Source organism: Gossypium arboreum, chromosome 1 (assembly GCF_025698485.1).
Source record: "Gossypium arboreum isolate Shixiya-1 chromosome 1, ASM2569848v2, whole genome shotgun sequence".
Taxonomy (NCBI): Eukaryota; Viridiplantae; Streptophyta; class Magnoliopsida; order Malvales; family Malvaceae; genus Gossypium; species Gossypium arboreum.
This window is the reverse complement of record NC_069070.1, coordinates 97952743-97962063: the sequence shown is the minus strand read 5'-3', so window position 1 is coordinate 97962063 and position 9321 is coordinate 97952743. Positions and strand designations below refer to the sequence as shown.

The window sequence follows — 9321 nt, the reverse complement described above, 5'->3', positions numbered from 1 at the left end:
AAGAGTCTTAAGTACTTGCTGACTCAAAAGGAGCTAAATCTTAGACAGCGAAGGTGGATAGAGTTGTTGAAGGACTATGACTGTTCGATTAAGTACCATCCAGGTAAGGCAAATGTCGTGGCTGATGCGTTGAGTCATTGAACTGTGGTGGAATTGAAGGTAACGTTTGCTCGTTTAAGCTTGCATGACGATGGAAGCTTATTGGCAAAGTTACAAGTGAGACCGACTTGGGTGGAGCAGATTCAGAAGCAGCAGTTGGTGGATGAGTCGTTGGTTTCTCAGTTTCAGCAAGCTGAGAAGGGGGAGAATCCAAACTTTGGATTAAATAATGATGGGGTTCTTTGTTTCTGAGGAAGAATTTGTGTGCCGAAGGACTCTGACTTGAGATTGATGATTTTAAAGGAGGCATATAGTGGACCTTGTGCTATGCATCCAGGAGGGAGTAAGTTGTAACGAGACTTATGAGAGCTATATTGGTGGCCTGGGCTTAAGCGAGAAGTGACCGAATTTGTGGGGAAATGTTTGACGTGTCAACAAGTAAAGGTCGAACATCAACTACCTTCAAGATTGTTACAGCTAGTAAAGATACCACTTTGGAAGTGGGAAAGGGTAACTATGGATTTTGTAAGTGGTTTGCTATTGACACCTTCCAAGAAGGATTCAGTTTGGGTAATTGTGGATAGGCTGACGAAATCTGCCCATTTCATACCTGTCCGAACCGATTACTCACTTCAGAAGTTGGCCAAGTTGGATGTGGCAGAGATAGTGCGGTTGCATGGAGTACCAGTATCAATAATTTTTGACCGAGACCTAAGGTTTACATCTCGGTTTTGGCAGAAGTTGCATGAGGCATTGGGAACGCGATTGGATTTTAGTACGGCTTTTAACCCTCAGTCGGATGGGCAGTCGGAGAGGGTCATTCAGATTCTAGAAGACATGTTGAGAGGTTGTGTTATTGAATTTAGGGGCAGTTGGGAGGATTACTTGCCATTGGTGGAGTTCACGTATAACAACAGTTACCAAGCAAGTATTCAGATGGCTCCTTACGAGGCACTGTATGGGCGAAGGTGTCATTCGCCTACTTGTTGGGCAGAGTTGGGGGAAAGGCAATATTTGGTCCAGAGTTGGTAGCAGATACTGAAGACAAGGTTAAGGTGACCAGGAATCGGTTAAGGGAGGCAGTGGATCGACAAAAGTCTTATGCTGATCTGAAGCGTAAGGATATTGAATATGTTGTAGGGGACATGGTCTTTTTGAAGGTATCGCCTTGGAAGAAGATATTGAGATTTGGTAAGAAGGGCAAGTTGAGTCCACGGTTCATTGGGCCTTATCGGATCCTTAAGCGGATAGGGCCAGTGGCTTATCAGCTAGAGTTACCTCCAGAGCTGGATCGCATTCACGATGTCTTTCATGTATCCATGCTAAGGCAATATCGTTTTGACCCTACTCATATCGTGCCAGTTGCAGAAATTGAACTACAGTCAGATTTGACCTTCGAAGAAAAACCTGTACAGATACTTGATCACGACGTCAAGGTGCTGAGAAGGAAGTCAGTCCCATTGGTGAAGGTACTTTGGAGAAACCATGGCAAAGAAGAAGCTACTTGGGAGTCAGAGGAGGCGAGCCCTCAACTATTTGGATCAGGTAAAATTTCGAAGCTGAAATTTCTTTAAGGAGGGTAGAGTTGTAACATCCTAATTTTAGGGTTTTTAGTGATTCTCGAGATCATAATTGGAGTATGTAATAGGGCTTATGGAAGGCCCATGTGATGGCCAAAACCCGGTAGAATTTTTGAATTTTGGACTTAAGGAGTTAGGGGCTTTGGATAGGTGGCCTTATTAAAAGGTGTGGGTAAAATGTAACACAAAAGAGCCGCTGGCAATGTGGCTAAGTGACGCCACTAAGGAGCTAAAAAGGTGGTGTGTAAGTGGTTAGGGGAAAGCCAGGGTTCGATTCACTATGATGGCAAATGTGATGTTATTTTTATGCCTTGAGTATGCAGAAGTTGAAGCCAAATGGAACTCTGTTGGAGAGAGTTTGAATCAGTTGAATGCTTGAATTAAGGAGTGATAAGGGGAGAGATTTTAGGGATTTGAAGGAGGGATTAGAGTTGGTCGAATAGAGGGGATTAGGGAGGAGAAATCGGCTTGGGGATTTTGAGGGTAGTATTTCGGCATTAGGCTATAGTTGTGCCGATTTTCCTCTATTAGAGCACCATAGACCCATTCTTGTCTTCCTTTTTCTTCTCTAACCGGAACTATCACCCTTTCCATTCATCTTTATTTCTTTTCTTCTCCAAAACTAGTCTACTATTCCTTTCTTTCCATCTACTACTCTCTTTCTCATCATCACTTTTGCCGAAAAGCCACAAAAGCCGAAACCTGTGAAGCTTGGCTGTGCCGATTTCTTGTTGACTAGTAACCTTCTTTTTCTCTTCACTTTTTGGTGGCCAATTCCTTCATCTGATAAGTTTTAAGCGGTACAAAAAAGAAAGACTGCGGTAAGTATTCATACTCCAATCGATTCAATAGTATAACTGTTGACAAAAGCCGAAACCCCCTATAGTTTAGGGAGGTTGTCGACTTGAGATATAGGCCTTATTGGGCTTCTTCATTTGATTTTTATGGTTTGCATAGTGGAATAGATAACTTTGGAGCAGCAGCAAGGCTTGGAGTGTTAGTGTTGGATAAGCTTGAATCATATCATCAGACCCTGTGAAGGTAAGTGAACTATGGCCATTAGGGGTTTTTTGGCCGATTTTGGTAAGGTAAGATTTGGGTTGATTAGCATGAACTGTAGACTAAGAATGGTGGTGGATAATTGTAGGTTGTCGTGGGAGACTTCGTTGGTGAACGTCACAAAACAGGTATGTAATGAACCCTCTTTCGTAGCTTAACTCAATATATGCCGAAAAGCCGAAATGCCGAAAATTCTGGCATTTCGAGGACTCATGAGCATTCGAAAGCTCATAGGTTAGCTAGATACGCGTGGTCTTATGAATCATTGGAGAAAGACTGTGTTTCTCCATCAGGATCATTGGAATAGGTAGTGTAACACCCCGTACCCGAGACCGTTGTCGGAAGCGACCACGAGGTGCTAACAGACATAATTCATGTATGTTCACAATCCATTTTAAAATTTCAGACGGTGGCTAACTGCGTCACTGTCACCTTAAAAATCATATCTTGAGTTCCAAAACTCGAAAATCAGTTTAGTAATTTTTCCCTGAAACTAGACTCATATATCCATCCACAAATTGTTTTCTAGAATTTTTGGTCAAGCCAATTAGTACAGTTTATTAGTTAAATTCTCCCCTGTTACAGGGTTCGACTACACTGACCTTCCTACATTGCGACTTAGATAAATCCTTATATAGGGCTTCAATACTTATGCTGTTTGTTTCTAATGAAACTAGACTCAAAAATGAATCTATACATATATGGAATGACTTCTAATTATCTCTGGTTAATTTATAATGAATTTCAAAATTTAGATTAGGGAATCCAGAAATCGCTCTGGCCCTGTCCCATGAAAACTTAAATATCTCTTAAAATACAACTCATATGACCGTTTCGTTTCTTCCATATGGAAGTAGATTCATAAAGGTTAAATTAAATAATTTATTCACTATTTAATTCCATTCCTACTATTTTTAGTGTTTTTTTCAAATTCACACCACTGCTGCTGTCAGCATCTGCCTTTAAGGTAGACTTTACCTATTACATAGTTTCCATGATTCAACTAACCCTTTAGCATATATAGCACAAAGTATGATCGTGATTAACCATTCCAATGGCCAATCATTGCCAAGCATATCCACACCTCTCAATAACCATATACATACAAAATGATTATAACATTATGCTCAAAATATATATAAGCCATTTTCGCATAGCTATCCAAATTTATACAAAACCAAAGGGTACATGACCCACAACAAAAAGGGTAGTCCTATACATGCCATTTCAAAGTTCAACCAAAAGTGTACCAAAAGGGGCTTTGATAGTGTGGACGACTTCGACTTCGACAATCCCGAGTCCGATAGCTGACGAACCAAAATCTATAAAACAGAGATTCAAAGAAACGGAGTAAGCATTTAATGCTTAGTAAGTTTTGAGCCATAAAATTTGACACAACTAAAGTGTAACATTCATATGGCTAAACGGATAATTTCATATGCACAAATTCTCAATATCATACTTACTTCACATTACCAACCCTTATATTCATACACAAAAGATCAACTTAGCCAAAGGCGGTAGCTCATTTATCGATTGGCGAATACTATTTGTAAGGATCAACTAATTCAAAGCATATACGAAACATACCTCATCGCTGGGATTTTACGAGCGTATTAATTGAAACTATTACAGCAAGGTCGCTCATTCCCAAGCCAAGTACCTTCGGGATTTAACCGGATATAGCTACTCACTCGAATACCTTCGGGACATAGCCTGGATATAGTAACTCGCACCAATGCCTTGGGACTTAGCCGGATATAGTAACTCGCACAAATGCCTTTGGGACTTAGCCTCGCGACAAATGCCTTGGGACTTATCCGGATATAGTAACTCGCACAAATGCCTTGGGACTTAGCCGGATATAGTAACTCGCACAAATGCCTTGGGACTTAGCCAGGAACTAGTCACTAGCGCAAATGCCTTGGGACTTAGCCGGTTATCATCCAAATATTCATGCACATATCAATAAATCATGGCACATCTATATTTCATTTTCATAATTAGAGTTCAAACACAAGTCACGATTAAGCAATCCCATTTTCGGCTCACTAGCCATATACAAAAAAGCATGGTTTAGTTTGCTTTATGACACGATCTCTATGCACATACGGCTACCCGTCATACGTATAGACTAATTAACTCAACATATAATTCAAGTAGAATCATCATATCACCGTATATTTGTTATGCTCATACGTCATGACTTAATCAAATCGTAAACTAAGTTTCGTTACTCGAAAACCTACCTCGGATGTTGTCGAATGATTTCGATGGCTATTCGACCATTTTTTCCTTCCCCTTATCGGATTTAGTTCCCCTTTGCTCTTGAGCTTAATTTAACAAATAAATTGATTTAATCATTTGAGCATCAAAAAGAGGAACTCAAGGTACTTAGCCCATATATATATACCTTAGACATTAAAGTCACATACATATGAAATCATGAATCAACTCAACATATTAACCCACACTCCCTTTTAGCCGATTGTCTAAGCCAAGATAAAAGCATCAATATGCTTGCCTCTAACCGAATACATGCAACACCAATCTTCTTCCTATGGCCGAATATGCATGTCTATGTTGAGGCCGATTATATGCTTAATACTTCCTACAAGTATGGGTACTTGTATTGATTATATATCATCTTATTTCAAGTTCAAAACTCGGCTAATACGCATATGTACACTAGTAATCAAATACTAGCATTTTGCACTTCACCTTACTACCATTTCACATCTACTTTCTACCATGGCCGAATGCATCAAGACACCATACCATTCAATTTTGGTCATGGGTTACACAAAGAACTTAATGTCTAACTCAAAAATGGCAAAAAGAAAATCCAAGAGTCATCAATCGCCATCACATGTATCATTACAAAGCTTCACACTTAGCATGTAAATGACATCAACACAAATCCAACTTAGCCGAAACTTAACTCATCTTCATGCCTCGTCACCACAACATCAAACATCAACCAAGAAGACAACACCCATGGCCGAATATCATCTCCATCTTATAGCAAAGATTTAAACCATGGGCTAGGTAGAACTCAAACTAACAACTAAAAACATGCATGAATCTCATGGACAACATCAAACATACCTTAGTCTAGCAAACCACCATAGCCAATTTTCTCCAAGCTCTTTCCCTTCCTTTCTTTCCTCTATTCGGTCAAAGATGTTCAAGAATGAACACTTTTTTTTTGTTTTCTTTCTTCAATTCACGGCAATGGGGAAATATGGATGAGACAATTTTTTTATCACTCCTCCTTTGCATTATTATTTTATTACCCATACTCCTTATTTTATTTTTCCTAACATAAATCACTAACATAACATGTTTATGACATGTTTTGCCCATAACATTTTGTCCTCCTTCCTTGTCATGGCCGGCCACTACTAAATTAAGGGGGAAATTGACATGCAAGTCCACCCTTTTATTACATGCACTAATAGATCCTTATAGATTAACCTATCACATTTCAAAGGTGTCACACATAAGTCCTATTAGCTGAATTCACATGCAATCGACTAAATCGAAGCTTAAAACTTTCACACATTCATATTCACATATTTTAGACAATAAATATCATATTCAAATAATTTGGTGACTCGGTTTAGCGGTCCCGAAACCGCTTTCCGACTAGGGTCACTTTAGGGCTATCACAGGTAGGGGCACTATTTCCTACATCACAGTAAAGTGGGCCTCGAGGGGCTAAAATCAGGCCCAATGGGCTTTCGGCCCCATTTGTGTAAGTTTGGTAGAAAATGGAATCCAGATAAATTGCACATTAAGACAGTTAATACCGTTATGGAATATAGGCTAAATGGGCCTAGATGACAAAATCGGCCATACAGGGCCCATTAGGGGTTTTTGGCTAATGACTCGGTTTTGCTAGAATGGGCTAGAATCACTGATTAAGCACTTGAAATTGGTGGTAATTGATAATGAGCATGGAAAACCCTAATAATTGATAGAGAAATGAAATTACCCTTATAATCTGAAAATGACCTTTTTACCCCTAAGTGAAAATGACCATTATACCCCTAGGGTTATGTTATTATTAAGATGCATGTGATACTGCTTTTGTGCATGATATGCCATGATATGCACATGATATGCCATGATATATTCACATATGCATGATTTGGGTTTTATATGAACGGAGGAAGTGCTAAAAGGGCTTTGCCCCAATTTACCGAAAAGGGTTTTGCCCCAATTATTAAAAAAGGCTAGGCCTCCAGTTATACGATAAAGCAGCTATGCTGCCAGTGGAGAGTTTGGTTGGGTGGGTTGAGTTATTCCCCACATGGAGAGCTTGGTTAGTACGGGTGGAGAGTAGCGGTTGGTGGGTTGAGTAGTCTCCCAAAACGGGCTTGCATACATCCATTAATATTTCATGTGATATTGAAATGGGCCTATGGGCCATGCCGATTACAGTAAAGGCTTCGGCCCAGTGATATGATTTATGAAAAGGCTTCGGCCCTGTATATATTGAAACTGAACTTGGGCTTAGGCCTAGTAGGCTGGTATTGGTTGGGCTTTGAAAGGGGCTTGTTGCACACTGAGTTTCCAAACTCACCCGCTTCCTTAACCTTGCAGGTGAGCCTTGATGTGGGGACTTCGAGCCGGAGGGGATTTGGCGTGGCCATGGTGATCGTTCTTGGACTTTATAATAAGTAATCGGTTTCCTTTAGTTTATCTTAAATACTATTTATTTTTGGGTTTTAATAAGGCCATTTTAACTATTTGTTTTCCTAGGATTATTTTATTTTTAATAACTCTAAATATTTCTGATAATAATTCAAATGGGCTAGACTTAGGGCGCATTTACAAAATGAAACTCATTTTCAAAATAACGCAACGACACGATTTACCGGTTTATCAAAGATATCTACTCAAATGAATTTCAACTCGTTTATCAAAGTGTGGCAATGGTTGTGGGCATGTCTAGGATTGGATCCAATCGAGAGCCTAGTACTTAAGTAGCCTTCATGGCTCACCTCCTCTGTTTCAGATACCTACCTGGTGCACAACTTCCATTCACTTTGTTAACTTTTCAAAAGACGATATTTTAAAACACTAATACGAGTCATGGGTTTTTTAAAACTTCAGTGTGACACGTCGGATTCGGTCATAACATCTGGGCTAAGTTTGGGGTGTTACAGATTCCATGTTACTCTACAGGCTACCTTATGGTCTTTTGGATATCAATTTAGTGAGCTGACCTATCTGAGTTTCGAGCACTTGGATCGACGCTTGTTGATTTTTAAGTGTTGTCTCGGTATTCTGGAAACAAGTTTCTAACACCGAGATGAATTTTGTTGGCATCTCCTCAAGGTTTGACTTTTTCTCTTGTTAGTAGGGTGGTTGTTAGAAGCTTGGAGGTGGTGGTCTCAATTCCCTTGGCCTCCCCATGAAAAATTTTGGTAGTTCCTCCAACCTGTATTGTAATTATTACTATAAGAATTATTTTGATATCGAGGATTATTACCCATGTAATTTAACTGCTCGTTCTCCATGTTGTGACCATAGGGTGGGTAATCTGAATTGCTTGATCCACCTCCACTTGCTTCGCATTGCATTACTGTGTGAACCTATGAAGAACTAAGAAAACCATCAATTTTCTTATTCAAGAGTTCTACCTGATTAGAGAGAATGGTGACCGAATCGATGTTATAAATGCTGGCTGTTTTCGTTGGCTTTGTTCTCCTGACTTGCCACTTATAATTATTCAGTGACACCTCTTCTATAAATTCATAAGCATCTCCATGTGTCTTATTATTGATGGTTCCACCAACGGCTACATCGATCATCTGTCGAGTCGAAGGATTCAGGCCATTATGAAACGTTTGAACCTGTAGCCAAAGTGGTAACCCATGGTGAGGGAATCTTCTCAAGAGGTCCTTGTATCTCTCCCATGCATCGTACAGTGTTTCTAAATCCATCTGCACAAAAGAAGAGATATCATTACGTAATTTAGTTGTTTTAGCCGGTAGAAAATATTTTAATAAAAACTTTTCGGTCATTTGTTCCCAAGCAGTGATTGACCCTCATAGTAAAGAGTTCGACCACTATTTAGCTTTGTTTCTCAATGAAAAAGGGAATAACCGAAGGCGAATGGTGTCATCAGAAATGCCATTAATTTTAAATGTATCACATAGTTCCAAAAAGTTTGCCAAGTGAGCGTTGGGATCTTCGTCCTGCAAACCATCAAACTGAACAAATTGTTGTATCATTTGGATTGTGTTAGGTTTTAGCTCAAAAGTATTTGCAGCTACAGCAGGTCTAACTATGCTCGATTCAGTTCCTGTTAAAGAAGGTTTAGCATAATCATACATATTGCGTGGAGCAGGATTCTGATTAGCAGCAATCGCAGGAGGTAGCAGATTTTCTTGGTTTTCAGCCATCTCCTCGGTTGTGGTTGAAGTATCGTCCTCTTGCTCTTGCTTTGTGTATCATAAGCTTCGCCTTATTTCTCTTTGGTTTCTGCAAACTGTGCAATCGATCTCACTATCAAATAGTAATAGTCCCGATGGGTTTCTTCTAGTCATACACTATAAAAACCTGCCAGGAA

At 39.7% G+C, this 9321-nt stretch overlaps 1 non-coding gene across 1 annotated transcript; it reads left to right on the top strand.

Annotated features, from left to right (window-relative positions):
- Positions 1–8618: 8618 nt before the first annotated feature.
- Positions 8619–8725, top strand: LOC128281358 (small nucleolar RNA R71). The gene has a single exon (XR_008271564.1). It is a non-coding gene; the product is annotated as a small nucleolar RNA R71 (small nucleolar RNA).
- The last annotated feature ends 596 nt before the right edge of the window (positions 8726–9321 follow it).